Genomic DNA, 27,992 nt, shown 5'->3' with positions numbered 1-27,992 from the left:
ACACTGAATATGTTGGATACTATTACTGTGGACAGGGTCTCCATGTTCCAGAATTCAGGGGGGAAAACCTCCTGCATTCAAATTCCAATTATTTGAGCAGAAAATATGTGAATGGGGTGAAACAAAATTAACACTCACTGTTCTTATTCATGAGACTTGGCAATCAGATCACTGTCATTTTCTAAAAATGCCTCTTTTCCTAAGATTTGAGATTATTTCTACTAAGGTAAATAAAGGAAGTTCTGCATTCCATCAGTTTATGTATCATTGTCTCATGATCACAGTCATCTCCTGCTGACTTGAATTTTATTTCAGTTTAAATCATTTTCCTTTACTAGTACTAGATCCTGCTGTTATGTGTATGTGTGTGTGTGTGTGTATGTGTATCTTTTTTTTTACAAGCTGCAAGTAGAAATAAGAAACAAAAATAAAGTGAGGTGTTTTATTGAATTTTTATCTTCCTCTTAGTTCTGAAAACATGTGGATTGCAAGAAAAACTAATTAAAAAAAAAAAAACTGAGGAGAATGTGGATTTGTGGCATGATTATCTTTATTTCCTGTAAAGAAAACAGGATTTTCATTAGATCCTGTTGTGCTGTTTTCCTATGAGAGAAATAATAATGAGATAGACTGCCACATTTGGAGTATATATACAATTTTGCTTAACATTTAAATGATTTTTATACGAACATTTGTGAAGGTTTGAACGTTTGCCTACATTCTGCAGCCCCAGTTATTAACAATACAGTGCTGTCTTGTCAAGAACAATTTCTTTATATCAGCGAAACTTCAGGTAGTTTAAACTTATTTCTACAACAGGAGAGCTGGGTACAGATTTTCATTAAAGCACATTTATTTTACCTTAGTATTGACCTTGAAAGTTAATTTTTGAAATGCTCAGAGATACATCATTTTGATAAATGGTCAAGTTAAACAATGCAATGTGAATGTTTCTATGTGACGCAGTTGTAAAAAATTTGTTTGCATAAAGCCAAAGATTATAAGAGAATGAATAGAAACAAACATAGTATGGTTTCTTGGTGGGATTGTGGATGGTTTTGTTGGCGTTATCGTTCTTCCTCCTTCCCAAGCATCCTTAGTGTTTTTATATCCTGTTAGCAATGAGTAAAAGGGAAAAAATAATTCTTGTGTGTTCATTTTTGTTTCCTCTAAAGGATGTACATTTCAGGGGTGTTTCTTTAAGCAGACTAACTGGGAACAAAAGAGAACTGGCATATGATAAGTGAAATTAGCCAGTCACAAAAGGAAAAATATTGTACAATTCTACTTGTATGGATTGCCTACAGTAAATTTATAGAGACAGACAGTAGAATGGCAGTTGCCAGAGGTTGCGGGGAGGGAGGAATGGAGAGTTACTGTTTAATGTGTACAGAATTTTAGTTGGGGAAGACGAAAAGTTTTGAAGACGAATGGTGGTGATCATTGTACAACAATGTGAATGTACTTAATGCTGCAGAACTATACACTTAAAAATAGTTAAAATTCCAAGGAGAAATTAATTTGCACTAGACTGAAGTTGCTGGGGGCATGTTCTAACCTCAGTGCAATCTGCTGCTGGGTCTGAAGCTCCGAGGAGCGGGGAAGTCACAGACCCCAGGAGCTGGGAGGGTATAGATGCCACTCACCTGAACTTGACACCAAGCTACTCATCCAGACAGATTTCAAATTGTGAATTGGGTATGATCTATGTGGGGCATATTTTTGGCCGTGTATATTACTGACTTGCACTTTGGAGATAATTTGGTAAAAATGAACTTGATTGGCATATTCTCAAAAACTGTGGCACCTTTCCCATTTACCCTGCTGAGTGTATTCTCAAAGCCAAGTGACTAGCTGGCCTAACCTTTTTTCTTGCCCATGTTGTTCTAAAGAGAGCATAGGCTTTATCTGTATAGATCTGGGTTTAAATTCAGGCCTTACTCTGGAATAGACGGATATAGGTGGGTGCCCTGAGGTGAACAGCTTTTTCTCCCTGAGCCACATGTGCTTTTCCCATCTGTAAAATATCTTTAGTGATACTTACCTGGCCATGCTGTGGGAAGGGTTTACTGTGATAACATGTGAAAGTGCTTGCTATATAGAGCAAGTAATCAAGATATTTAGCCACTTTTCATATTTTGTTTCATATTTTGGAGCATTTTGGATTTCAGATTTTCAGATTAGCGATGCTCAACCTTTTGTAGGTTTAAAATGCTTTTTATTCAACTTCATGGTTTGGGTTTTTATTCTCACCTGTCTCCCCTCCCTTTTGTTATCTTCAGAAAATATAGATGACAGTCCCTCTGTGTTTGATACTTCATATTACAGTTTGATAGGCTTGGGAAATGTATCAGTTGGGATTTGATTCTGGGTTTGATTTGATTAGCGTGGTAACCCTAAACAAGTTACCTCCTTTCCCTGCAGGAATCTTATGGGATCCTATAGGAATTATAAAGGTCAGTGTTTAATGAGCCCTCCGTATAAGGCAACTGTCACTGTGATGAATGCACTGCGTGGATTATCTCATTTGATGCTGTACTTCTAAGAGGTAGATACTGTTATAATCTCCTAATACAGATGGGGAAGGTGAGGCACACTAAGGTTGTTTGAGAGCATGCAGCTAGAGTTGCACTAGATGAAGATTATGGGGCCAGAATTTGCAAAGGAGAAGGCACTCAGTATATGTGAATACACATGCACAGATACACACATGTACACACACCCTGAATATTTTCTTAAAACACAAGAGCTACTAGATTGTAACACTGGGAATTCCCCAGGACGATAGAGAGGTCTAAGGACCAAGCAGTGTGAGAAAGATGTCCGAAGTGCTACCTGTATTTGGTTGTAATTGTAGCTACTTTGCATTTTTTAAACAAAGAAAATTTCTACATGCTCTATAGAGTGACACATACTTTTAAAGGCTGTAACTGGTATTGCGATGTTTTCTTCAGGAAAAAAAATCAGTTATTTCTCAAATCATTGAGCATTCTGTCCTGAGAATGTGCTCAGGATAATTACGGAGGATAAGTTCCAGCCGCCAGGGGAGAGCAACTGGCAGTCTCAAAATATTCTCTGTAAATATATTAGTCTGAAAATTGCATTTTAATGTGGTGTACTAGTAAAATAGAATTTTACTTGCTAAATTATTCCATGTTAATAGTGGTATAATTTTTCTAGAGAAAGGCTAATTTTATTTTTTAAAAAAAATAGGTCATTCATTTCTTCCAAAATAATTGAATTATCCTTTGGAATAACCTGTTAGTACTTCCTCTTCTATTTCAGTCAGGGTAATAGAATACAAGAAAGCTGATTGAATTTTATGATAAGAATTTGATTTTCAGAAATGTCATTTTCACCACAATGTTTGCTTTGACCAGCTTTGCTCTATAGTGCATTTTGACTTGAATGCTGTATTTTGGTATTTAAAGTGAGTTAAGGAACTTAGGTGGTGCTTTTCACCATGTAGGTGATGCTAGCGTAATATATTCATTTAGTTGTGTCTGATGTCATTCAAAGAATAATTCTTGAAATGGGTTGGTTAACAATGATTTCAAAGAGTAATTCTTGAAGTGGGTTGGTTAACAATTACTCATACCAGATCATTTCCCCAAATCTGTCTAAAGGGCCAAATTCTGAATTAGCCTATTGTGGAAATTTCTTTGTTTTCTAGCATACAGAGGAAATCAGGCTGCCAGTACATGGTGAATGTATTTCTCATGATTTAGAAGTGAACAAAGTACAGTTGATGTAGAGCAAATGCACAATTTTGCCACTAGACACCGGAAGAACAGTGAAGCTATTAATAAGATAAATTCAAAACGTACCCTTTTACTTGAATAATTATGTACCTCATTTATGTTTTTCCTTGAAGGCTAGTTATTGTCAGGTTAATGAAAATTTGAAAGTTGCATGTAATCTTAAACTGTTAGCTGTAGATCCCAAAGAATCACAAGCTTTTAAAATAAATGGGCACCTCTATTAAGAGTTTAACAAATAAAATATCAATGATTATAGGTTGCTCTTATCAAATTATTTAATTATTGTTCATTGGTCAAAATTCAAAGGTGTTGCTTTAGTGCAAGAAAAGGAGGTGCACAATAAATTAGCAGTGGGCAGGTAGGCAGATTATAAGTACTGCCCTTGGAATTTTTTTGGTATATTAACTGGCTTCTCTTCTAGGGAAAGACTTGCTTTTTTATGATAAAGAAAGTTTCTCATGTATGTTTTGGATGTGTTCCATTTACCTGTATAAAGAGAAACCTTGAATCTCAAACCGTTAACCATTTCCTTACTCTGAAGGGTAGTTTGAGAACTGGCAAATCTTGCATTTATAAAGTAACTGGTTAAAGAGACTCGAGTTATCTCTGTGCATCTCTGGAGTCAGTTCTATTGAGGGCATCTGTTATGGGTTAAATTGTGTCCCCCCCCAAAATATAACTTGAAGTCCTAATACTTCATATCTGCAAATGTAACCTTATTTTGAAAAGGGTTTTTGCATATGTTAAGGTGAGGTCATACTGGATAGAGTAGGTTAGGGTCCTTAATTCCTCATAATTGGTTTTCTTAAAAGAAGAGGGAAATTTGTTTTTGTTTTGTTTTGCTTATCCTGGCTTGCTTTAAGCTTTAGAAGAAGAGGGAAATTTGGACACAGACACACAGGTAGAATGTCATATAAAGACAGACACACAGACACACAGAAGGAAGACATGCGAAGATGGAGGCAGAGACTGGACTTGTGCTGCCACAAACCAAGGGATGCTTGGGGCTACCGGAAGCTTGAAGAAACAAGGAAGGGTCATCTCCTGAAGACTTTGGAGGGATCATGGCTCCGCCAACACCTTGATTTCAGACTTCTAGCTTCTAGAACCGAGAGAGAATAAATTTTGGTTGTTTTAAGCCACCCAGTTTATAGCAGTTTCTTACAGCAGCCACAGGACACTTAATCCACAAGCCTTTGGAGTCAGTCGGCCTGCGTTTGAATCCTGGGTTTACCTTCTAATGCTGTGATCTTGGGCAAGTTACTGAACCTCATGGTGCCACAGTTGACTCATCTGTAAAATAGGACTAAAAAGAACACCGTCTTCCTATAGTTGTTTTGAGGATAAAACAATATATGTATAGCACTTTGAACAGTGCTTGCTGCTATTATATTTCAAAAACCAATTGTTTCAAAACTACAAGGAAATGATTTTTGATAATTCTACAAATATCTCCTGAACTTCCTCTTTAATGACAGGCCATATGCTAGCCAGTAAGTGTACATGTTGGCCCAGGCAGACAGGATCCCTGCTTTCCTAGATCCATCAGGCGCTTATTCCTCCATTAACATGAAGAAGAAGGACATGTTCCTTGTGGTAGCATTATGGGCAAGAGCTGGGTGTAGCCTTTCCTGTGGACCTCAGAGACATGTATTAGGGAGGTGGTGAATATGGAGCCAGACTGCTTGGGTTTAAATTCTAGTTCTTATCAGCTCTGGCCTTGGGGAGTGATAGAACTTTTGAATTATTTCTCTACCTCCACATCTGCAAAATGGAGACAATTATAGCGCCTTTCTCAGTAGGGTTATTGTAAGGATTAAATGAGTTAAAATACTTAAAGTACCTGGAATAGTCAGCACGTAATGAATATTGTTATATTATCAAATGAAACCAGAAAGGCCTCAAATTTATAAATTCATTCTTTTGCATTTTATTAAGTGTAGGGAGTTCATGCATAAATCAGATGGAGCTCTTTTCCACATAGAGCTCATAGTCAAATGGGGGAGATTTATTCGTTTACATGTTAGTGAAATAGCATATGAACAAAGAATATGGGGGTAGAAAGAAGAGTGTGATTAAATCTCCTAGGAGTATCAGGAAAAGTTGTTTTAAGACAGGTTTTGAAGGTTGAGTAGGAGTTTGCCAGGCAACAAAAGCAGAATAGAGCTTAGAGGATGTGGGAGGAAGCATCTCTAAAGATGGTGGCAGGTACAGCAGACACCCAGCAGTCACAGTGCTACAAGAGTATAGACTCTGGAGCCAGGATTGAAATTCTGCCACTTACTGTTGTATGACCTTGAGTCACTTTCTTGACCTCTCTGTGCCTCTGTATTTTCATCTTTTAAGTGGGGATCACAGGCTTTGGGTAGATAACTTGGAGTGCTTAGATCAGCGTTTGGCCAAAATAAGTGCTCAGAAAATACTGGCTTTTATTAGTGTTATTATTCTTGTATTTGCTATTGGAAGATAAGCATTAAGAAGGCTCATCAAATATTTTTAGTTCAGTTCAGTGATTCCTGTGGGCTTGGATAAATGCTGCGGCCCTGAGCCCATATACTCTCTTGAAAACAACTTTCACCATTTGAACACTGGTATTAAGAGGGGAAAAAATAACATGCATATTGTTCGAGCAGGAGAAAAAAGTATTAAAATAGGCCAGACATTGGCACAAAGTTGTGTACAGATTGCTGATTAGGCAAAATAAAAAAAAAAAACCGGCATGTTGAGCCAACATGATTTTGTTGTTAAATCTGGTGAACCACCTGTATTTTTAAGTGATCAATTTAAAGATAGTTTTGGTTTGTTGTTAATTGTCTTCAAATTACCCAGTGACATCAGTCTATGTTCAGAACTAATACAATTAAAAAAAAAACTAGTGCTGGAGCACACCCTCCGTGGTGGTGCCGCCTCACTTGGGCTGTGTTCAGAAGGGGAAAGGAGTGTGTGGGATTTCTTTGGCCACACATTTCAGAGCTATGATGGCAAATGCATGATTTCAACTGTGGTCTCACTTAGTTTTATTTTTATTTTTGAAGAGGAGGATTATTTCCAATTGTGGTTTTCTTTGATCATGAAAGGAAAATGTGCTCATGATGGCAAGACTCAGGCAAAAAGAGACTAAAAAGTAAACATCACTAGAAATTTCAACATTTGGAGATAATTGTTAACACTTGTAGTCAAACCTTCTAAGCCTCTCCCCACTTGCAAAAAAAAAAAAAAAAAAAAAAAAAAAGCAGGGGGCTTTTCTCAACGACAGGAACAGCAAAGGCCAGCACTGGATGTGGGGCAGTGAGGTTTTGGGGGAGATGCTTAATTGAAAATTGTTTTGGAAAGTTCCAGACAAAAACAGCAAAATGGTGATAATGGAATTTTTTTGCATTGAATGTGTTTAAAATCTTTGTGATAATAAGTGGCTGGGCAAAGGTTACCTATGTATTCATCCAGCATGTGTTTATTGAGAACCCCCTAAGTGCTAGGGGTATAGTAAGTGAACACAACAGATGAAAATCTTAACTTTGGTGGCACTTGCACCCAGTGTCAGGACTACAGACAGTAACTAACCATAGTACATAATTGACATTACAAACTGTAAGTGCTGTGATGAAAAATGAACTAGACTGGGGGATGGGTGATCAGGGGACGGGCTGGGAGGGGATGTGATTTTTTTTTTTTTTGAGACGGAGTCTTGCTCTGTCGACCAGGCTGGAGTGCAGTGGCGGGATCTCGGCTCACTGCAAGCTTCGCCTCCTGGGTTCACGCCATTCTTTTGCCTCACCCTCCCAAGTAGCTGGGACTACAGGCACCGCCACCACACCCAGCTAATTTTTTGTAGTTTTGGTAGAGACGGGGTTTCACCTTGTTAGCCAGGATGGTCTCGATCTCCTGACCTTGTGATCTGCCCGCCTTGGCCTCCCAAAGTGCTGGGATTACAGGCGTGAGCCACTGAGCCTGGCCGGGATGCGATTTTTAAATCGAGGAGAGGACGTGAAAGAGTTGAGGGAGGATCCCCTGGGTTGTGCATATGGCGGGAAGGGGTATTCCAGGAGTGGAGGATGTCAGCAGGGTGGGAATGGGATCAGTGAGGGGAGGAGGAGCAGAGGAGTCAGAAGGATCTAAGGGTAGTGGTGAAGGTGGGAAAACAACCTGTAGGGCTGTTTAGGACACGGAAAGGGCCTTGACTTTGCTGCCAACGAAGATGTGAAGGCTCCAGGCAAGGGTAACAATCTAACTTACATTTTATGAGGGTCCTGTGGCAGCTGTGGTGAGAACAGACTTTAGGGGTGCTGAGATGGATCAGGGAGACCTGTGGCGAGGCTATTGTGTGGTAATCTGGTTTGGGAGAATGGTGGAGAACTGGATGCAGGTAGGAGCAGTGGAAGTGGCAAGAAATGACTGGATTCTGAATATTTGTTCAAAGTGGAGCCAGCACGGTTTGTTGATGGACTGAATGTGGGGTGTGATAGCAAGAGAGGAGTCAAGGACAATTCTGAGGATCTTAGTCGGAGCAGCTGGAAGCAGGAGGCTGCTGTGAATGGAGATGGAATGGAGCTGGTTTTGGTGGGGATTTCAGCCGTGGATACCATCATTTGAGGTGTTTCATCAGCATCCTAGTGGTGATATGGACTGGGCAGTTGGACTTACGAGTTTGGAGCTTAGGGCAGAGGTCTGAGAGGGGCCTGTAGGTTTGGGAGTATAACGGTCACCCAGGGAGGGGGTGAAGACGGAGGAGACTTTCATAGCACTGTCAGGTTAGGGCTGGACAGATGAGGAAGAGCTAGCAAAGGGGGCTTGAGGAGCAGTGGCCACTAAGACAGGAGTGTGACATCTTAGAAGCCGAAAGAAGACCTGTAATTCAAGGGAGAGGTATGATCTGCTGGGTCAGATCTAAAAATAAATCACACCTCTTCTTAAACTGTAGTAATTAACCACTGAAAACTTATGAGTTATCCAATATTAGGTAAATAAAAAAAGAAAAACGAGTGAGTGAGTATTCCTTAGATTTTATCTTACTTCAATACACAGAATTGTTTTAAGTATTCAGTACAAATTCCTCTGTTCTCTCTTCCCATACCCTAGAGGTCTCATTGTTAATAGTTAATAGTCTGGATAACCTTTCAGATGTGTGTATTTATTTTATTTTATTTTATTTTTTGAGGCAAGATCTTGCTCTGTCACCAAGGCTAGAGTGCAGTGACATGATCTCACCTCACTGTGGTCATCCATCCTCAGACGATTCTCCCATGTAGCGGGGACTACAGGCGCATGCCACCATGCCCGGCTAATTTTTGTATTTTTGGTAGAGACAGGGTTTTGCCATCTTGCCTAAGCTGGTCTCAAACTCCTGGGCTCAAGCAGTCCACCTGCCGTGGCCTCCCAAAGTGCTGGGATTACAGGCATGAGCCACTGTGACTGGCCCCAGATGTGTATATTTATTTTATCTATACTGATATCTGTATATCTGTATCTATAAATGATCTCTCTTCTTTTCTTTTTTGAGAGAGAGTTTCGCTCTGTTGCCCAGGCTGGAGTGCAGTGGCACAATCATGGCTCATTGCAGCCTTGAACTCCTGGGTTCAAGCAGTCTTCCTGCCTCAGCCCCCCGAGTAATTGGGAAGACAGGCACACACCATCACATTCAGCTAATTAAAACAATTTTTTTTTTTTTTTTTTTTTTTTTTTTTGTAGAGACGCAGTCTCACTGTGTTGCCCAGAATGGTTTCAAACTCCTCAAAGATTGGGCTCAAAGTTCGGGCTCAAGTGATCCTCCCGCCTTGGCCTCCCAAAGTTCTTGGATTACAAGCTTGAGCCACTGCCTGGCCTCAATTTCACTCTTAACAAAATATTTCAAATATACAAATAATCTAAAAAGTGGGGACTAATGTTCTAGATACTGATATTCCTACCACACCCATCAGAAAAGAAATGCAAACACTGTTCTAGATGTTTTCAGATTTATCTTTACTTCTCCATTATTGCAGTTATTTTTACTATTTTTATTTGTGCCATTCAACATACACCGTCGTACAACTACTTGCTAGTGTGAGTGCATGGGTGTGTTTTCTCTCTCTCCCTCTCTCTCTCTACCCAGACTCTTCTACCCTGCCTGGGGCTATCCTATGTTTTTCAGACAGTTGCTGTAACAGCAGCAGTGGTGGTTCTGTATCCAACTGGGTCCTGGGAGACCTGCAGAAGTAATGATGCAGAAAACAGCAGCCTCCGCAAGGAATATGTTAAGCTCACTGATAAAAAGTAGCTTACCTTGGGGAGTCCCTGGTTTCCATTCGGAGAGCTCAGGAGTGCCTGTGGGAGTACCACGGTCTAGGGGTAGGACTGAGGTTTTGGTGCCCTTCAGTTCTTTCTGCATATCCTAGCTTTGTCACCAGCTGTGACCTTGGACAAGTGACCTAAGCTTTATGCATCCCAGCTTTCTTCATCCAGAGGACTGAAAATAGTAATTGCCTCCTTGAAAGGTTGTTGTGGGGCTTATAGGAAATAACATATGTAAAGTGCCTAAGAGGCCTGTCACAGAGTATGTGCCAGTTACATTTGTTCTTTTTCCAGGTCTTTATCATCTTTTCCCTATTTTACTGTTAAGTTAGTTGGTGGACAAAAAAGATTGAGAGGTACATTATTTACATAAATATGCTTTGGTTATCTATAACAGGATATTGAAGTTAGACAATTTTAGCGCATAAAATAGGTGAACTGAAACTAGAGCTCAACCAGTTTTTGCTTTTGTATTTTAAAATTTTAAATACAGTTTCTTAGCCAGTAAGCCTTTAGGTTTCACTGTGAACAGGTTCATTGTCAAGCTCACTATTAGAAACCAAATGGTGCCTTTAACCTGTGGCTCTCAGGCCACCCCACTTGGCGAGTGACTTGGATTGGTGAGAACCCTCTTCTTTTTATAAAAAAATTATTTAAAAAAATCATTTATAAGGTGTACAACATGATGTTATGGTATGATACATAGAGAGTGTAAAATCATTACTATAGTGAACCAAATTAACATATCCATCATCTCACAGTTCCCCATTTTTTTGTTTTGTTTTTGTGCCAAGAGCAGCTAAAATCTGTTCATTTATCAGGAATCCCAAATATAGTACAGTTCGTTAGATTCCTAGTCTTGTTCATCCTACATATCTGCTACTTTGTATCCTCTGAACCTATATTTCCCCACCTCTCCTATTCCATTCCACTGTTTTATTCTGTGTCTCTGTATGTTTGATATTAAATTTTTTTTTAAGATTCCACATATAAGTGAGATCATGTGGTGTTTTTCTTTCCGTGTCTGGCATAATACCACTTAGCATAATATCTTCTAGGTTCGTCCATGTTGTGGCCAATGGCAAGATCCCCTTTTTTAAGGCAGAATAATATTCTGTTGCATGAATATACCACAGTTTCTTTATCTGTTCCTTTGTAGATGGACACTTAGGTTGTTTCCATATCTTGGCTATTGTCAGTAATCCTACAATGAACATGGCAGTGCAGATATCTTAATGAGATGGTGATTTCATTTCCTTTGGGTATATGCCCAGAAGAGGGATTGCTGGCTCCTATAGTAGTTCTCTTTTGAGTTTCTTTGGTAACCTCCATACTGTTTTCCATAATGACTACACCAGTCTATATTCCCACCAACAGTGTACAAACGTTCCCTTTTCTCCACACCTTCAACAGCATTTGTTATCTCTTGACTTTTTTGACAACAGCATTCCTAATGGGTGTGAGGTGGTACCTCATAGTGCTTTTAATTTCAATTTGCATTTCCTTGATGATTAATTGATGTTGAGTTTCTTTTCATATATCTGTTGGCCATTTTTATGTCTTCTTTAGGAAAAATGTCTATCCAGATGACTTATTCATTTTTTTATCAGGTTATTTATTTTTCTACTATTGAGTTGTATGAGTTCTTTATAAATTTTGGATCGTGACTGCCATATCAGGTATATGGTTTGCAAATGCTTTTTCCCAGTCTCATAGGTTGCCATTTCATTTTGTTGATTGTTTTCTTTGCTGTGCAGAAAAGGTTTTGATGTAGTCCCATTTATTAATTTTTGCTTTTATGACCCAGGCTTTTGGCGTCATATCCAAAAACTCATTGCCAAGGCCAGTGTTAAGGAACTTTTCCCCTATGTTCTCTTCTGGGAGTCTTTATGGTTTCGGGTATTATGTTTAGGTCTTTTATCCATTTTGAGTTGATTTTTATGTATGATATAAGATAAGGGTCCAGTTTTGTCCTTTTGTGTGTGGAAATCCAGTTTTCCTAGTACTGTTTATTGAGGAGACTATCCTTTCCCCATTGTGTCTTCTTAGTGTGCTTGTGAAATATTAGTTGACTCTATAGAACCATCTTCTTTCACACTTGGATTTTTAAAGGAGGGTTGGGGGAGAAATAAAAATAAATGAATGCATAGAAATAAACTTTAAAAAGATTTGATAGCTGTTGATGTTGTCAGTGGACACCAGGTTGGGCAGGGGAATTAGATTGTTGCAGATTGTTCGTAACCTAGCCACGTGGTTCGATTATGTTAAGCACATAGGCATTAATAAGGGGGAGAGAAGGCTGTTTATTGGTTAAAGTGGACAAAGGAGGAAAATACATGTGGTAGAAGTTGTCCACCCTCCTCATCCTCCCCACTCCAGTCCTCTGGTCCCATGAGTGAAATATTTTATCAGTCTGAGATCAGTCTGAGCGTTCTCTTTCCTGGATAGGCAAGGCTGCTGTCAGTGAGATGTTTTTGACCTCTTGGGTGTGACCTGACTCCCCTGGGTCCCTGCCAAGCTTCTCCTCAGGGAGAATTGAATCGATCAGGTTGGGTCTCAAAGCATGGTCCACATGGGAAATGATGGCCCAACCACAGCTCTCTCTGGTTTTTCTTCTGCTGGCCTTTTTGCTGCTCTCGTTCATCAGAAACAGCAGACCAGCGTTGGTCCATTTCTTCAAAGCTCCTTAATCAGAAGTAGAGGATTAGCTTTCTTTGGCTTTTTTCTTTTCAGATCTTCTTAAAGTGTTTTACTTTGTATGGCACAACTACTTTATGTTACTTTGGAGGTAAAGTTTAGCTGACTCCAGGAGTCAAGCTGTATTTTTATGGACAGGTATGTGTGATTAGTATGAAGTCGTCTTGTGCATAATCTATGCAACAAAATACACTTAGTGTCCAAACCTAATAATACAAAGGTGGATGCATATCCCTTTTCCATGCTGGATACTTGCTCTTCTTTTCCTACCTCTTCTGAGGAGATAATCACAGAACTTTAAGAAATAGCCTTTGTAGCTGGGTGTGGTGCCTCACACCTGTAATCCCAGAGCTTTGGGAGGCTGAAGCAGGTGGATCACAAGGTCAAGAGTTTGAAGACCAGCCTGGCCAACATGGTGAAACCCTGTGTCTACTAAAAATATAAAAATTAGCCGTGTGTGGTGGTGGGTGCCTGTAATCCCAGCTACTCGCGGGCTGAGGCAGAGAATTGCTTGAACCTGGGAGGTGGAGGTTGCAGTGAGCCGAGATCGCGGCACTGCACTCCAGCCTGGGCGACAGAACAAGACTCCATCTCAAAAAAAAAAAAAAAAAAATAGCCTATGTAGGAAATTCTTTTGATATGGTAAGTTTTAGAAAGCAAATATACTACAATGAAATAATACTAAGCAGTATGTTAAACTATGGGACATTTTTATTTCTTCAAGGATTATAACACTGGGGGATTATCAACTTTCTAATGAAAAAAATAATAGCACGTGTAAGATTGGACCTATTTGGATAATTAAATATTAATGAAAGAAGATGTGACTTTTGATTTTTAGCCATGAATTTTTAAGGGACTTCTATTTGAAGGCATGCTGAATTGTTTACTAAATTCAGGAAACAGTTACGGATTTTCAACCCTGTGCTGAGGCAACGTGCAGGTGCTTAGGAGACAAAAGAGAATGGGCCCCAGGCCTGTCTCCCAGGGGTTCACAGACAGTAAGTGTTATCGTGGAGAAACCTGTTCATGTAACACAGAGGAGGGATCAGTTAGTTTTGTCTGGGGTGTTAGAGAAAGAAGAAGAAAGGAAATGACTTACTATGTAAGGACCACAGTTCTATGGCTGAAGAATCTGAGCCATGTCCAGAATACTTAGCTAATGACTTCCTCAGGAGAGAGAAGTATACAGCTATTTACTTGTACTGAGGACTTTAATTTGTTGAGATGCTTTTATTGCTTGACTTTCTGAGGTTAGGCTGTTTTATTGTTAGGTAGCAGCAGCCAGAGAGCTGTTTTCGGAGGGGATTTACTGTCACTGTAATGCTCTGGGGCTGGGAGACTTTTATTTACCCATTAACCTTTTACATTAAGGGAAAACACACAGATCTTAGGTACTGCTTGATTTTTCCATATATATGCACCTGTTTAGCCATTACTCAGGTCAAGATAGATAACATTCCTATCCCTCCTGTGGCCTTCCTCCTGCCCCTTCCAGACAGTACCCCTCCCATTGTATCTTTATCACTGTAGGCAAGTGTTCCCTCTTTGAACTTGGTGTAAATGGAATCATGAAGTGATTCAGTATGTGCTTTCATTCTGACCACATCTGTGCAACCATCCACGTTGTTGTGAGTAGCAACAGCTCATGTTTTTCCCACTGTATGTATTATATGAATATACTTCAGCCTATCCACTTTAGTGTTGACAGACATTTGGTTTTCCAGTTTATGGCTACTGGGAATAATGATGCTATGAATATTCTTGTATTTGCCTTTGGTAGACACTTACCAGGCATTTCTGTTAGGTATATTCTTAGGAGTAGGATTGCTGAATTGTAAGGGGTATGTAGGTTGTTTAATAAAGTCTTCCAAATTGGTGGTTCCAGTTTACATTCCTACCAGCCATTTATGTTGCCACCACTTTTTCTTTTTTTGAATTGAGACGGGGTCTCACTGTCACCTAGGCTGGAGTGCAGTGGCATGATCTTGGCTCACTGCATCTGTGCCTCCCAGGCTCAAGCAAACCTCCCGCCTCAGCCTCCCTAGTAGCCCAGACTGCAGGCACGTGCCACCACACCCTGCTAGTTGCCACCACTTTTAACCCGGTTAGAACTGCCTTTGTTCCTTACCTTAGTTCACATAAGCATCCCCACACCCACAGGCACTGTGTTAGTCTGTTCAGGCTGCTGTAACAAAATACCCTAAAACAACAGACACTTATTTCTCACAGTTCTGGAAGCTGGAAAACGTTCGAGATGAAGGTGCTGGCAGATTAGGGTCCTGCTTTCTGGCTCATAGATGGCCATCTTCTCACTGTGTGCTCACATGGCAGAAAAGGGCCAGAAAGCTTGTAGAGGATCTTTTATAAGGGCACAAATCCCGTCCATGAGGGCTGTACCCTCGTGATCTAATCACCTCTTAAAGATCCCACCTCCTAGTACCATCACATTTGGAGTTGGGATTCCAACACATGAATTTTGGAGGGGAACAAACATTCAGTCTGCAACAGGCACCACAGCTGGAAATCTTCCTGCCTCTTTAAGATTCTTTTCTTTTACTTCATGGAGGTAGCTTGTCAATAGGGCTGGAAATGTCTCTGGAACCTGTTTTCTTTTTCAGTCCCCAGATGTCTTCATTTTTTTCTCACCTTCATGATGGCAAAGCCTGCTAATTGGTTGTTCTGTCTCTAGATTTTCTTTTCTACAAGCCAACCTCCACATGTTCCCCTAGAATAGAAAGATACATAACTAAAAGCACCTATCACAGTTTATAGGCACTTTAATGTGAATTGAATGGAAATCTGATTTAAAACTGGCTGTATTATACAGTCTAAACTCTTTTGCATATATATGTATTGGAAAGAGTTAAGGAGTAATGATTTTTCATGCTATTGGGGATCTCATTTGGGAAAAATATAAATATATAAATCTCTATAGATATTTATGTATGTATACACATATATACATACATGCATACATAGAAACTTTTTTCCTTTGCCTCTGCAGTGAGTTTTGGATTACAAAAGAAGCTAAAGTACAAATGGATAACTCATGTCACATAAATGAATTGAGAGTACTGTCTGTTTAAGGATCTTTCAGTTTAGATTTTAAAAGTTTTGGTTGATAATAATAAATAACTCTTGGTTGGCACTTAACAGTTTATGAATGTGTATGTGTGTACATAAATGTCTGTGTTGCTTATTTAATTCTTACAATGACCATGTTCAATACATAGTATTACAGTATTCTTTTTTGCAAATGAGGAAATAGGGTCTCTGATGAGCTGAACAGCTCGTCCAGGGTAACATGAATTGTACTTGATGGTTTGGTAAAGATAACAAAGCCTTCTGAATTCATAGCACATGGTCATTAAATTCATTTATATCCTATCTGTATATGACTTCTGCAGATAAGCTCTGAACTAGTTTGTGTGTATAATATTAGCCTATTGGTACAACTGTATATTATTAATGTTGTTTGTTTTTCTCAAATTTAAAAGACTCTTATCTTTTTTCATGTTATAAAAATGCCATGGTTTTTAGTAGGAAACATAGCAATAAATAACAAAGTATAAAAAGCCATTTTTTAAAAAATCACCTGAAATCCCACCATTTTGATAGGTGTTACATTTTAATATTTGGCAAGTAAAGGACTGCTGCCCTTTGCTACCTGAGATCTTATTTTGTATCATTGTATCTTCACTTCATTAGGAAAACAGTTCTTATAGAAGCTCATCTCTGACCTGATTTTATTTCTGTGCTGGGGTTGTTTGCTAAAACTTGAAATAATCTTAAATGAAAAGACAAAATACAAAATAACATTCTCATATTGATGATTCCTATGTGTGTGCAGAAGCTAGGAGTTTTAGTGATAAAATTAAGTTCTTTGTTGCTATGCATCTTAAATATTTGTTTGCATTTCAAAGGAACATATAGTACAGTCAAATGCATGGATTTGGAGTCTGACAAGTTTAGGTATCAGCTCTGGCTTCATAATGTCCTAGTTGTATGGCATTGAGCATGTTTCTCGATTAATACCTACCTGATAGGGTTGCTGTGAACACCCAATAGTGCAAAAGTAGTTGTAGTTAGTAATAATAGTGCTGTATTAAATGCATTTTTTACTCATGATATTTTCAGTTTATGGTGGGTTTATTGCAATGTAAGTCAAGGGTATCGGTAATGATGGTGCTTTATTTCTAGTCAGCAGTAATTTGTTTTATTTCTAGTCAACAGTAATTTGTTTCCAAATAAAGTAGAGAGCTGAACTACAACAGTGGTAATACTGTTTCCATAGGATTGTATAGACTCTGCATTTTTTTGAGTGAAACAGTTGTTGACATAGCGTAAGGGTTGACACATTGTATTTTGGAACTTCTTGGAATCTGCTTAATGGCAAACAGGTAGCTGAGAACCGAAGGTCTTAGCTGCAAAGTGAGCATACATACACAGCCCTGCAAAGCTAGGTGCATTCCAGACAAGTGAATAACATACTAATTATTATCCTACCTTGGTAGTAATAGAATTGTAGCTTCAGGCACTATGTAAGACCTAGCTTTTTAAGCTGGCAAAATAGTGATTCCTATTTTTAGTTCAATTTCTGCTCTTTAAAAAAACATAGTATACTACTTGCTACTCCTGGATGGTTTTATGTATTTTAATTAATGTTATCTTATTGCATTTGTACCCTGAGGCTGCTTTAGTGAAAGATATAATTTCAGAAGGCTGATGAAATTAGATAGGTCTGACTAGGAAGACTCTGTTATTCATATTTATGGTTATAAAATATTTCGGGTACATCTATGTAAGACATTCTTGTGCTATAAACATACAGACACTGTTGTGAATCAATTTGCCTTAGAGTGTGGTAGAGTAGTTACAGACCAGTATAGTAGCTCTAGTGTGGGGGTGATTTGTTGTTTTTGTTGGGGGTGTTTTTGGTATTAAACATGACTTTACATTTTTCACTTGAAATCTCATCATGCAATGCTATGTAAAGAAATGAAAGTGATTCTAAACCAAACACACACAACACTCCTCAGCTTTATTACTTTATAGTCAGGCTTAACACATTCTGATGGAATTGGTGTGAAGTACGTGACCAGGTAGAAATCAGCTTTATTTGGTCTAAATGACTAGCCGGTTATAGGGCATGGAAAATCTATTTTAAATCACTTTCCAGAGCCAAATGCAATTAAGATGTTGCAATAAAGTGAAGGCCAATTCTCTGAGAAAGAAAAAAATACTATTTTGAATGAAAAAAATACTATTTTATTTGACATAGTCAATAAAGAAGAAAAGCTATAATAAACTATTTATAATGATAATGTGCAGAGCAGAGTTTTCTTTGAAATGGGAGTTAAGAATTACATAAAGGTGTCACAGAGTGATTGAACAGTTACTATACAGCATATTCCCTACCTTAAAGGTTAGGGTCCTGAAACCCTCTTTATGGTAGATCTTGTGGTTGTGAAATTTGAAATCTTAGGGGGAAAGGTCATGGGCATCAAGAGAAGAGGTGAACCTTAGGAAAACTTAGTACACATTGTTTTTAAGATTCTCTGAAATCAATAGCAGTGTGCACTTTAGAAACCTCACACAGCTTCATTGTAATGCTGTGTATTCCTTTTGCTTTGTGATACATAATAACCATATTAAGATGATTTTGTTGTATCCAGGGGCCAGTCATCTGTCCAAATACTTATTGCCCTTTCTTCTTTCTGCTCTCCTTCATCCATCCATATATTTCCATTCAATCATTTCTCCTTTCCTGCGAGGTGCCATTTTAGGCTTTGGGGATACAATGAAACAAAGTTCCTGCCCTCAGTAAGATTACACTCTAGTGAAGGGAGATAGGTAAGTGTCTCAGGTTGGATTCTCCACAGGTGGACACTGAAATGGAGTTTGGGAAGCAGGATGTTTATTTGCGATCAATTCCTGTGAACAGGAGGTGGAAGGAGGATTGTGCAGGGGAAGAAGCTGAGCTGTGATGCAGGTTTGGCGGAGTCTCTGCCAACCTTCCAGAGAGCTCTGCAGTGAATGTCACCTCTCAGAGTGTCCCACACAGAGGTGTGGACTACCCTGGGAAGGATGTGACCTCAGGCAGGTGAGGCTGCACTCTGTAGCCAAGGCTGACCCCGAGGAACTGAGTCATGGACGCTGTTTACCTGCATTTGCTCAGCAAGTTCTTTCTTTATTGGGGGATCTAGCAATGCATCTCCCAGTCTGCCACAATAAGTACTTAAAGTACCTGGTGGTGACACACAATGGAGAAAAATAAAGTGGATGAGGGGGACAGACAGTGTTGGAGGGAGGAGAAGGCCTTAAGGAGCTATTTAAACAGAGGTCTAAAGGAATTAAGGGCTCTGGGGCAGAGTGGTCTAAGCCCAGGGAAGAGCTAGAGCAAAGGCTAGACATGAGCCTGGCCTGTTGGAGGAACAATAAGGGGGCCAGTGTGTGAGCTAGGGTATGAGCATGTAGGGTCTTTTGGCCATTGCCTTTTATCCTTTATGAGGTGGTGTATTACTTTGCTAGGGCTGCTGTAACAAACTACTATAAACTGGGTGGCTTAAACCAGGGGTCTTCTACCCCCAGCCAGGGATACTGGTCTGTGGCCTGTTAGGAACTGGGCCACACAGCAAGAGGAGAGTGGCAGGCCAGCGAATGAAGCTTCGTATGTATTTACAGCCGCTCCCCATGGCTCTCATTACCGCCTGAGCTCTGCCTCCTGTCAGATCAGTGGTGGCCTTAGATTCTCTAAGGAGCACGAATCCTACTGTGAACTGCACATGTGAGGGATCTAGGTTGTACACTCTTTATGGGAATCTAATACCTGATGATCTGTCACTGTCTCCCATCACTCCCAGATGGGACCATCTAGTTGCAGGAAAACAAGCTCAGGGCTCCCACTGATTCTACATTGTGATGAGTTGTATAATTATTTCATTATAAATTACAATGAAATAATAATAGAAATAAAGTGCACAATAACTGTAGTGCGCTTTAATCATCATGAACCGCCCCCTCCCACCCCCTGCAACTCCCCCAGTCCATAGAAAAATTGTCTTCCATGAAACAACTTCTTGGTGCCAAAAAGGTTGGGGACAACTGGCTTAAACAACACAAATTATTGTTTTACAGTTCTGGAGGCTAGAAGTCTGACTCAGGTTATTGGTAGAGTTGGTTCCTTCTGAAGATCATGAGAGAAAGAGAATCTGTTCCATCCCTCTCTCCTAGCTCTTGGTGGTTTCCTGGCAATATGTGGCATTCCTTGGCTTATAGATCTCTGCCTTCATCTTCACATGGTGTTCTCCCTATGTATGTGTCTCTGTGTCCAAATTTTCCCTTTTTATAAGGACATCATTCATATTGGAATTGGGGCCCACCTAAATGACCTCATCTTAACTAATTACATCTGCAATGACATTATTTCTGAATACGATCACATTCTGTGGTACTGGAGGCTAAGAGTGTAACATATGAATTTTTGAGGGACACAGTTCAACCTGTAACAGGTGGAAAGCCGTCAGTGGGTTTTGAGCAGAGGAATGATGCGATCCAACTTAGGTTTATAAAGGATCACTGTTTTGTGGAGAATAGAATGAAAGGAGGAAGCAGAGTCATTGTAAAAAGCCAGGCGAGACAATGGTGATTGCTGGGCCAGGGTGCTAGAGAGGGTGATGGTGTGGACAGGTTCCAGATATAAGGTACAGCTGACAGGATTTCCTTATAAATTAGATATGGACTGAGAGAGAGAGAAAGAGAATGTAAGCATAGACAAGGATGGCTCTCCTGGGCAACTGCAAGAATGGAATTGCCATTTACTGAGATGGGCAAGGTCTTGGAAGAAGCCAGTTTGGAGGTACCATTAGGAGTTTGATTTAGGACTTAGGTTTCTGATGCTTCTTAGACATTGGTATGGTTAGGCTTTGTGACCCCACCCAAATCTCATCTTGAATTGTATTCCCCATAATTCCCACATGTCAAGGGAGAAAGTAGGTAGAGGTAATTGAATCATGGGGGTGGTTTCCCCATGCTGTTCTAATGGTAGTCAGTGAGTTCTCACAATATCTGATGGTTTTATAAGGGGCTCTTCCCCCTTGGCTTGGCACTTCTCCTTCCTGCTGCCTTGTGAGGAAGGCGCCTTGCTTCCCCTTCACCTTCTGCCATGATTGTAAGTTTCCTGAGGCCTCCCAGCCATGCTGATCTGTGAGTCAATTAAATGTCTTTCCTTTATAAATTACCCAGTCTCAGGCAGTTCTTTATAGCAGTGTGAAAACAGATTAATATAGCTATTCATGTGATGATATTGAATAGGCAGTTGGATATATGAGAGATTCTGGAATCCAGAGTTCAAAGAAGTTTCAGCTGGAAATGTGATTTGAAAGGCAGCTATGTTCACCACTATACCACCAATACTGGAGATGTGATTTATAAATCATGAATTTGTAGAAGGTGTTTGAAGCCATGAGATTAACCAAGGTTACCTTGGTGAGATCACCAAGAAGGCAGGTACTGAATGTTTGCAGTTAGAGTAATCATTCAGTAGAATGAAGGTTCATATTGACCATTGGCTTTGGCAACATGGAGGTCATTGGTAATTTTGACAAGCAGTTTTGATAGAATGGTAGGAATGAAAGCCTAATTGGAGTGAGCTCAATGGGAGGAGAGAAATGGAGACTGTAAATATAGACAGCCCTTGACTTTACAACTGTCTCTCCCATGTTCATCCTGGAGATGTGGAGTCACTAGGATGCTAGAGATGGAAAGATCTTTATGTGACCTTCTTAGAAGGGAAGTTAGGTACTTCTCAGGCCTCCTTTTCTGTTACAAGGTTATTTAACTCTACAGAGTAAAGATGACTTCATGCCAAAGTATGTTATGGTAGTCCCTTTCTTTTTTCTTTTTCTTTTTTTTTTTTTTTTTTGAGACAGTTTCACTCTTGTTGCCCAGGCTGGTGCAATGGCGTTATCTCGACTCACCGCAATCTCCGCCTCCCAAGTTCAAGCGATTCTCCTGCCTCAGCCTCCTCAGTAGCTGGGTTTACAGGCATGTGCCACCATGCTGGGCTAATTTTGTATTTTTAGTAGAGACAGGGTTGCTCCATGTTGGTCAGGCTGGTCTCGAGCTCCTGACCTCAGGTGATCCACTCTCCTCGGCCTCCCAAAGTGCTGGAATTATAGGCGTGAGCCACTGCGCCCGGCCATGCTAGTCCCTTTCGAGCAAGTTCTAGCTCCTTTCTTCCTAACAGGATAGTATATTAATACTGAGTTCTTAAGGGGTAAGAGTGTGTTAGGCTTACATAGAATTAGTCATGAAGTCATAAGGGAAGAAATATTTGACCTAAAAGGATGTTTATCTGCGATTCACTTGCATGAATAAAGAAAATGAAGAAATTATACATAATTAGCTCTTTGGGATAATTTACATCCAAAAACAATTTTAAGCACGTTTTAATTTCTTCTTTCACGTATCTTAAAATCAAGAATTATAAGCAAAGTATAATTAACCCACTTGAGTTTCATCGTCTCCCATTATCCAAGGTAAGGGAGCGGAAGACCCAAAAAGGCAACCGAAAGAGTAGCGTGAAACAAAAGAGCCCTTGAGTTGTAGCCTTGCCCCTGGCAACTTCCCCAACACCCCACAATGGCTTGGTGAAACAGTTTAGGAAAAACTCTGTGCCTGCTGGAATTGAATGTGGGTGAAGGTGTGAACTTAAGCTTTCAGAAAACCTGTGCAATTTCATAATCAAAGGAGATATTAAATGTTTAGTTTCTACAAGGCCATATTAGCTCTTAAAAAGATTTTTTAAATGTAATTGATGGGATTAAATTTGATCACTGACGTTCTTGCTCTTTTGAAGAGAGCACCTATTCTGTTAACCCATAGGATTCATTTGATCAAATGTGATTTTTTTTTTTGAGATGAAAGGGACTTCTTTCAGGGGTTCATTCTTCTCCACTGAGTTCACAGAGGGAAAAAAGGAAGGAAGTAGAATTAAACTCTACAATGAAAACAGCTTTGGATTTAATACAAGAGAAGCTTTTCTTAATGAGGCCTCTTGAGGATGGTCATAGTGTAGGATTTGTAAATCATTCCCTTGTAGACAATCAAGGTAAAGTGATCAGGAGTCCTTGAAGGTGGGAGGTCATTCTGGTCCACTGGAAGACACAAGAAAACATGTGCCCACATTTACTGTTTAGTAGTTTTTGTTTTTTTGTTTTAGAGACAGGGTCTTACTCTGTCACCCAGGCTGGAGTGTAGTGGTGCGATCATAGCTCACTGCAGCCTCGACCTCCTGGGCTCAAGTGATCCTCCAGCCTCACCCTCCCTCTGCCCCCCCATCAAGTAGTTGGGACTACACGCATGTACCACCACTATGACTGGCTAATTCAGTTTAATTTAATTTTTGTTTGTTTGTTTGTTTTTTTGCAGAAACAGGGTCTAGCTAAGTTTTACAGGCTGGTCTTGAACTTCTAGACTCAAGCAGTCCTCCCGTCTCCCCCTCCCATGGGGCTGGGATTACTGACGTGAGCCACTGTGTCCAACCAAGTTTACTCTTAAGGACCCTGAATCAAGCACACATAACCCCAACTTCATGCAGGTTTACTTTGATTCATTCGGGATTCACAGGACCATGGTGTTTAAAAGCATTTGTGTCCTTGTAAGAGATAGCGAGGAGGGGGTCAGGCATGCTGCCTTACACTGATGGAAGCTCTTCACTAACCCAAACCTTTGCCCACAGAGACAAATGATTTTTCAGGTTTGTGTCCATTCTGAGAGCTGTTTTGTTCCTGTACTTTCCCTTTTTGTCTTATCTGATGTTGGTCTCTTAAATTCAGCATTGAAATTTAAGTATGAAAGAAAGAGAAGGATTAGTTGGATGTTGTTTGTATTAAATTCTCTAATGAGTTAACATGTTATCAAGTACCATTTTGTTTGCTTTCCCTGAGGTTTTAAAATATTATTTCCAAGATAAGATTCCCAGGCAGCTGTCTTCCTTACTTCTGAATTTATATATAATCTAGTGTTATTAACCCTTTGTAGTTCTTTTTTATGCCAGTATGTGTCTGTTCTGGGAATTTTTAAATAAAGCCAGCTGTGTTAAATATTCACAGAATTGATTTCACTTGCTTAAAGTCTTTAGTGATTTATCTTCAGGGAGTATTAATACGGCAGTAATTCTGCATTACATTTCTTGTACCAGCATTTAATTGATGCTATATTTCATGAGGATTATTGCAGGTTTATTGCTGTTATATTTAGAGCTGTGGTTCTGGGCTGGTAATCTAGAAGCGTGAGATTCCCAAATCTGTTGTTGCATTTTAATTGTGTGTTCTTTTGAGCTGACAAGTTTGAGAAGGGCTGTTAACTATTTAACAGACCTGATAGATAAAAACTATTTTAGTAGAGTAGATCTGCGGATACTTTACCTGTGTATGTTGTGTGAATCTATTTTTTTACATGACGGTAGATGAATTGAATCTATACATATTTTTAAATTGATATATATGTTGATATGATTTATGTTAGGTATTAGTGTTTGATTTATTTCCCAATTGAGGTACTGGGACATCTCAGGCTGTGTGAATGGCAGCAGTTGTATTGTGTTTTAAAACAGGTTAATTTACATTGTTGTTCTCTTTGAGAAACTTCAGTAGTTTCTCAGAACATTAGAACACAGTTCTCCTTGGAACTTCACACTGTATGACACTTAGCAAGTGTTCATCATTGTATTGAAAGAACAAATACATGTCTGTAGAACAGAAAACTTTTTGTTGAGCGAGTAAATGGATGTCTGTGCAATAGACGTGACACGTATACAACACACTGGTGGACCCTCAAGGAAGAAGGAGAGTTTGCGCATCAATCACAGTCCTTAATAAATATTTGTTTAATGAATGAAAAGTAGGAAAAGAGGTAGGAGGCAGTTCCGGGTGGGTGGAAGGGAAGTGTAAAAACTGCAGAGGCAGAAAAGTGCAAGACAAGGTTATGGCTCAAGTATTTGTATTGGATTTAACCCAGGCAGCAGAATGTTCTGAAAGGAACCCTAGACTAGGAGTTAACACACTTGGGTCTTTGCCACTTATTAAGAATGTGGTCTTGGGTGACTCAGTGAACTTTTGGGCCTTGGTTTTCTCATCTGCTCTGGCTTCCTTCCCCAAAAGCTTACTATGAAGGTCAGATGAGAAAATTTATGAGAGAATGTTTTGCAAACCCTCAAGGGACATCCATATTAGATGGTGATGTGAGCCTTGATAGAAGATGAGGTTCATTCATCCAACAAATGTTTACTGAGCACCTGCCCCGGGCCATGCACTGTGATAGATGGTGGCAGTACAGTGGAGGGTAAAACACACACCTTATCTCCTGGCTTTTGTTCTAGTGGGTGAGAAAGATATTAATCAGTCACTCAAATAGAGAATTACATACTGTTGTAAGTACTTTAAAGTACAGGGTACCAGAGGCTCCATTCTACTCTGGGTGGGTTTGAGGCTTATCCTGTAGATGTATGTAGAGATTTTAAAGATCCTTAGTAGGAGTGACTTAAACCCAACATTGCTTTAGGAAGTTTAATCTATTTGGCTACCTGTAGGATAGATTGACAAAGGATTGGAGTCTGGAAGAATAAAAAAGTTACTGTACTGTATATATGTATATTTTTCTTTACTTGGAATTGTCTTGATGTTTTGTTTAATATTGATACATGTGGGTAAGGTTTTCTGGAGTCTTGATGTTTATATGGTTTGCATTTGGTGTATTAGTGAACATCTATTTTTAGTTAGACATGAAGTTGTTTAGCATAAAGTATTAGTAAACTCTTACGTAGGTTCTTCTGTGTGTGAGACCCTGTACTTAGTGCTTCATATATACAGGTTGAGCATCTGTAATCTGAAAATCTGAAATCCAAAGTGCTCCAAAATCTGAAACTTCTTAAGCGCTGACATGGTGTTCAAAGGAAATGCTCACTGGAGCATTTCAGATTTCAGATTTTTGGATTATGGATGCTCAACTGGTAAGTATAATGCAGATATTCTCAAATATGAAAAATCTAAAACTTGAAACACTTCTGGTCCCAAGCATTTTGGATAAGGGATACTCACCCTGTATTAACTCATATTAACTCCCAACAACCACTCTTGAGACCATGTTATTCAACCATATTGTCCTCATTTTACAGACAAGGAAACTGAAACTTCCCAGGCTGTGCAGCTAGTAGGTGGGACTTGGACCCAGACCAGGTGTGTGTCCATCGCTGCATTATCATCTCTTCATAAAACAAGGAATTTAATATTGTATGAACGAAGATAAGGTAACCTTTAAATAACCACTGTGAATCCCTTTGTTTCAATATATTTCATTCCTCCTGATTTTTAAAATAAATATTTGTGAATTACAAAATTAAGAACAAAACCTATTTTAAAGCAAAATATTTTTTATGTTACAGTTTGCATTTTACAATGCAGAATGAGAAAAGCATGGTAGTTCTTGATACTGCTTTCAGGGCTGCATAGCTCCCCATTTTTTCCCTTTGTTTCATAACCAGAATAACTGTCAGCTGAGTCAGTGAGTGTCCAAAGCTGTTCACTGTGGTAGATCTTGTTTGCCTCCTGTCTTTCACTGCCCAGAAAAGCTTCAATTCTGTATCATCTGTGCATTTTAGTTCTAGGGCAGAAAAGTCTTAGAGCAGATAGCATCTGTGGTGTGTACTTAAACTGACCCTCTGAATTCACAGATGGGAACCACAAAATGAAGGCAACCGCTTTCCATGGTGTTAATTATTGGCAGAGCCAGAACCAAAGAGCAGGACCCAGGACATCAGCCCAGTTTCCCCCATGGCCTATTTAGACATTGCTCATTTTCATGCTTTTTTTTTGGTACACTATTTTCATTCTATTGCATTTGTGTAATATATTTGACAGTGAAATTTTGCATTAATTCAGCTAAGTCCTAAAGTAGAGGTGTAAGGCATGCTCTGGCTGTTTTCAAAATGAGTTCATATTCAGATTATTTCAATTTAGATATTAATAAGATCTCAAATTTTTTTTTATAATTTTAGTTTTTGTTAACCCAAAATGCTTTATGAAATAAGCTGTCTTGTGTTATTTTCCCTCATTGCATTAGCTTTTCATTTGTTTTGCTTCTTTTTCTTAAAACTTTGATCCTAAACTATGGGCCAGTGTAGATAAGCTACAAAATGTCTGAGTTCAGAATTGAACTAAACCCATGGTTTTGGATTACTTTGGTTTACGGCCCAGAATTACTGACATTTTTTTATAGTGATAGTAAGAGAAAATGTTTTGCAGTGTCTCATAAGGGACTTTTTATATATTACTTTTTGATTCTGCTTTTGTTTTTTGACCTTTGGGCTGGTAGCGTGGGGGCCAAGCAGGGTGGGAGGGGGAAGAAGCTGGAAGTATGCTTTCTGTCTAATGTAACCCAGCTTGTCCTCTGAGGGCTCTGGTTTAATTTGGTTAATGCTGTAAACTGCTAAAAAAATACATTCTCTATGGGAATTGGGTGTAGATATAATGTTACTAGGAAAGAGACAATAAGCTTGCAGTTTTACAGATGGTCTCATTTTCTTTATTTGGTTAGAATCTCTTTTTGGACTCTTTATGCTTTCTGTGATTGGTGTGAGTCTTTCTGTGTTTATTTTGTCCGTGTTTTATTACCAACTGGTTATATTTCAGTAACAGAGCCAGGGGGACCAGAGTCTCTTAAATATTCTGTACAGAATTTTGTGTTTAGAGTGTAGACCCTCTTATCTGGGAATATCATGACCAGCAGCTGGTTAGTTATTTAAGGTGGAGAAATGTGAAAAATGTTACATTCATGTCTTAAACATTTTATTTCAAGCATGTTTGCTAATTTCTGATATGGAGCCAAGTCCTGATAAGTGGCTTCCATGTTGGTTTTGCACATGAACTTCACCTGTGACGCATGATCTACACAGTTTTCAGTTTAGGTTGCTTTAAAGTAAGAACTTTAAAATACTTGTGAATATCTTGAGTGTAGAATCCTAGATTTTTATGATTTGCCTTCCAGTCTTTTGCTGTTTTCTTCCTCACATCTAATATCATGGCATTTATTTTAGTGTTTAACTTTTATTGAATTATTCCAAATCATTCAAACATTCAACTTCATTTTCATTGAAACATTAATTTATCTGAATAAAAAAATTAAAAAACATTAATTTCTCTGAATATTGTGTTTATATACAATTTACTACGTGTTTATATATTTAAATTGTAAGAACAACTGGTG

The 27,992-nt window shown here is 39.2% G+C and overlaps 1 protein-coding gene across 21 annotated transcripts in view; it reads left to right on the top strand.

Moving 5' to 3' along the window:
• The window catches only part of APBB2 (amyloid beta precursor protein binding family B member 2), a 398,493-nt gene that overhangs the window by 11,028 nt on the left and 359,473 nt on the right, over positions 1 to 27,992 (top strand). For 10 of the 21 annotated variants that reach the window (XM_063705242.1, XM_063705243.1, XM_063705247.1 and 7 more), the window contains exon 2: positions 25,906 to 26,037. The exons of 6 other annotated variants lie outside the window; for them this stretch is intronic. The gene's annotated coding sequence lies outside the window, so the exon portion shown is untranslated. The remainder of the gene's footprint in view (positions 1 to 25,905; positions 26,038 to 27,992) is intronic. 5 more of the 21 variants (XM_063705248.1, XM_055384843.2, XM_055384847.2 and 2 more) reach the window with 1 other exon arrangement.

This window comes from Gorilla gorilla, chromosome 3, assembly GCF_029281585.2.
Source record: "Gorilla gorilla gorilla isolate KB3781 chromosome 3, NHGRI_mGorGor1-v2.1_pri, whole genome shotgun sequence".
NCBI classification, from domain to species: domain Eukaryota; kingdom Metazoa; phylum Chordata; class Mammalia; order Primates; family Hominidae; genus Gorilla; species Gorilla gorilla.
This window is presented reverse-complemented; position numbering and strand designations above follow the sequence as displayed.